Source organism: Embiotoca jacksoni, unplaced genomic scaffold, assembly GCF_022577435.1.
Source record: "Embiotoca jacksoni isolate LCO1_2020_lvr unplaced genomic scaffold, fEmbJac1.0.p SCAF_2, whole genome shotgun sequence".
Taxonomy (NCBI): Eukaryota; Metazoa; Chordata; class Actinopteri; family Embiotocidae; genus Embiotoca; species Embiotoca jacksoni.
The window spans coordinates 24,711,819-24,715,882 of record NW_027185340.1 but is presented as its reverse complement, the minus strand read 5'-3'; positions in this window follow the sequence as shown (position 1 = coordinate 24,715,882).

Genomic DNA, 4,064 nt, shown 5'->3' with positions numbered 1-4,064 from the left:
TTCAGCTGGATGTACCTGGGTCCATCAGTACATCAGGCAGCCTGACACCTTCACATCAACAGGCACTCAAATTAGTAAAACAATTTAATGCTGCCATCAAAATAAAATTGTCCCTTTCTTATTAAATATTGAGTTTTCAAAATGTGACAAAAACACCTTCACTTTCCACAAAAAGAGGTGTGATCCAGATGAATTCAGTCCCACAGTGATGATGAAGTGGTCCCTTCACACCACTTGCAGTCATCATAATCATACGAGTCTTTGGAGTCTGATGCAATGTAGGTTTATTGAAAATTAAAGGTTTCAATAGAGAGCAACTGCAGCTAAAAAGCCAAGAACGTCCTTTTTAACTGGTGAAGGTCTGGACTTTGTTCTTGGGCTTCACTATCTGCTCTCATTTGTTCTGAAACAACGGGTCCTATCTAACAGTCCATGGTCCCGAGACCACCTGACATTCAGGAAGCAACATGTACTCACATTGTCTGCTAACGCTGTCTCATGATTGACACACAGTCCAGCTATTCTCAGTTTATACAGGAGCAGGTGATTTCTTCCCGCCCACTCCACAAAGTCCTCCACTACTGTCCTGTACTCGTCCTCCCGTCCATCCCTTATACATCCTACCACTGCAGAGTCATCAGAGAACTTCTGCAGATGTCTTGACTCTGAGTTGTACTGGAAGTCAGTTGTGTAGAAGGTGAACAGGAAGGAGACAGAACAGTTCCCTGAGGAGCTCCAGTACCACTGACCACCGTATCAGACAGCACACTGCCCAGACAGACAAACTGTGGTCTGCCTGTCAGGTAGTCAGTGATCCAGGAGACGGTGGACGCGTCCACCCCCACCACCCGCAGCTTCTCACTCAGCAGCAGTGGTTGGATGGTGTTAAATGCACTGGAGAAATCAAAGAAAGTGATTCTCACAGAGTCACCGGTTCCATCCAGGTGAGACTGAGCTCGTTGCAGCAGGTAGATGATGTCATCGTCCACTCCCACATGAGGCTGGTACGCAAATTGTAGAGGGTCCAGAGAAGATTTCACCAGCGGTCTGAGGTGGGCCAAGACCAGCCTCTCCAGCACCTTCATCACATGAGATGAAGTACTATGGCAAATGGGATAAACTACGTGGCTTGAAACTACTGGTTTCAAGTCACTTTGTGTGGACAATTTCACAGGAAACACAATGTTTCAAAAACAGCCTTATCTCAGTGAGAGAAGCTGAAGGACAGCGTAAAACTGCATCACAGCGCCACGGCTTAAAATAAGAGTTTAAAATCAAGTTTCTTAGTCAGTAGAATGGCAAATGGGATACATTACATGGCCAAAGTGGTTTCTAGTCATCAAGAGAGAGCGAGAGATAGTATGTGTGTCATAAAAATGCATTAATGAATAACACATTACTAATCTAAAATGTACTTGAACACTTTAACATAAATGTGGTTTTTAGTTAGGTTTTTGCAACAAAACCTCTTTCTGCCTTTCAGGCAGAACGTCCTTTGGTAAAACTTATCCCGCTGCTTTTGTATACCAGATAACACCTACTAAATAGTGATTGGGTTAACACATTTGTGATTGGCATTTAAAACGACTAATGGTATCGAGCGCATGTTGTAATGGGTGTTCCAGTGTTGTAAATGTGATCGTCTGACAGGAACTGACTGTTTTGTATGTTGCATCATTTTTAACTATTAGACTGTAATTTATTGTAATTTATTAAAAGAGGAAATATAAAATAAAAAGGTAACCTTTAACACAATTCTGATGAGGACTGCGTGTGATTTTTACCTGTCTGTGCCCTAGATCAGAGGTCTTCAACAGGAGGTCCTAGGGGGTCCGCGGAGGTACTGCAGGGGGTCCGTGAAAGTTTTGGTTGATTCGACAATTTTTCATTTTTTTTTTCCCAATTCTTTTTCCACAAATTTAAATGTCTTTAAATACACATTAACATGAATCCAACATATTGTAGCAAATGGATAAATGGAGGCAGAAGATGTTATCTTTCAGTCAGAAATGCACACGTTCAGCGACACACAGGAGCTCTCTCAAGCTGGACACCGGTTCACTCACAGCGCAAGACTAGCCTGCACCTGTCCCTTAGATAATAGCAAATCCTGTTGTTTTTAGCCAATTTATAACAAAAAATAGGGTTAGATTATGTTGGACAGATTATAGCCCAGCCTGTTTTGTTTTTTTACCTGTTGAAATACTTTTAAAGACCCAATATTACCAAAATAAAATAATGTAGTTTTTCACCTGCCAAAAAGTGATTTCAGCTCCTGCCTGTTGACTGAAAGGTTGTTTCTGTCTGAAAATGCCTTGATATCAATAAGGAGAGCCATATTGGGAAAACTGTAGTTCAGTCAGTCCTTTTTACCTGCTAAAATACTTTTAAAGGCCTATTATGACAAAATATGGCTGTTTTCCCTTAACAAAAAGCGATATAGCTCCTGCCTGTTGACTGAAAGGCTATTTCTGCCACAAAGTGTCTTGATTTCACTCTTTAGAGTTATGTTTAACCTTTTAAAAATACCTAAGCCTCTGCTCAAAAATTGCATACCCATAATAAAAAGAGTATATTTCAAGGTCTATTTGAATAATGTTGGTGTAATAACAAGGGAACACTTGTGAGATTTGTTCAGATGTGTAAATATCACTATATATGTCCATATTTTAATAATGCTAAGTCTTCACCCTGGCCCCCAATTGGGGGCCTCTAGGGCTTAAAAGCTTAAAGGGCCAATATAACCAAATAATGAAGTTCTTCACCTTCACCTTTACATAAATTATTCAAAAACGTATTAAATCATGATGATCCTAATAATATATATATACAAAGTTTGTGTCTATTAAAAAAATCGAATCCACTTGTTTTGTAGATGACTTGACTGACGTGTCATTTTGGGGGAGCAGGATGGCGATAATTACTGGATAACTGCTTATGTTTTACCTGTCTCTCATGTTAAGTTTAAAAGGGAGGACCATCAAAAAGGATCCAAAGATTTTTTCTAAATTCCACAGTTAACATACCAAACATGACTTGTTTTATTAGTTGAGTAATCTGTAACCACTTTTGTCTAGCTATTTTGCATTTAGTTTTGGGTTCTTACTTTGTCTAATTTAGATTGGATGGGACATTTACCCACGGTGGTACCACAGGAGCTGCGCCGAACTAGGAAAAGGAACACATTCATTTGTGAAGCCTGCCAGTGAAATCTGTACCATCCTGTGTAAATGTATTTACACAAGTATGTTGTACATAGGTTTTGAATGTGTATGTTGTTTATAGTTTTTACACAGGTATGTTATATATAGTGTTTACGCAGTTATAGTTTTTATCATTGTGTCGTTGTGACTGTTCATTAAAATTTCAATGTTGCACTATAAAAAATATCTTGGCCCATAATCATGTATCACGTAACCCATATGTTTTATGGGTTGGATTGGACCAGGTTTTAAACAGGTATAAAGGTAGTGAGCTATAATCTGTCCAATATAATTGAGTGAAATCAAGGCACTTTGAGGCAGAAACAGCCTTTCAGTGAACATGCAGGAGCTGAAATCAGGGGGAAAACTGCCATATTTGGTTATATTGGCCTTTTATAAGCATTTTAAACAGGTATAAAAGACTGAGGGACAGTTACATCTGTCTAATATAACTCTAATTATAGATATCAAGGCATTTTCAGGGCAGACACAGCCTTTCAGTCAACAGGCAAGAGCTGAAATCCCTTTTTGCAGGTGAAAAACATTTTTAAATCAAAAGCAGTTACCCAGTAATAGTCACCACCCTGCGCCTCTGCAAAATGACTTGCCAGTCAGGAGATATATCTTTCAGTCAACATGCAGGAGCTGAAATCACTTTTTGGCAGGTGAAAAACTGCTTTATTTTTTATTTTTTGTAATATTGGGTCTTTAAAAGTATTTCAGCAGGTAAAAAAAACCCAGTCTGGGCTATAATCTGTCCAACATAATCTAACCCTATCTTTGCTGTAAATCGACTAAAAACGACAGGATTCGTTATTATCTAGGGCACAGAGCAGGTCAAATCACACGCAGTCCTCATGA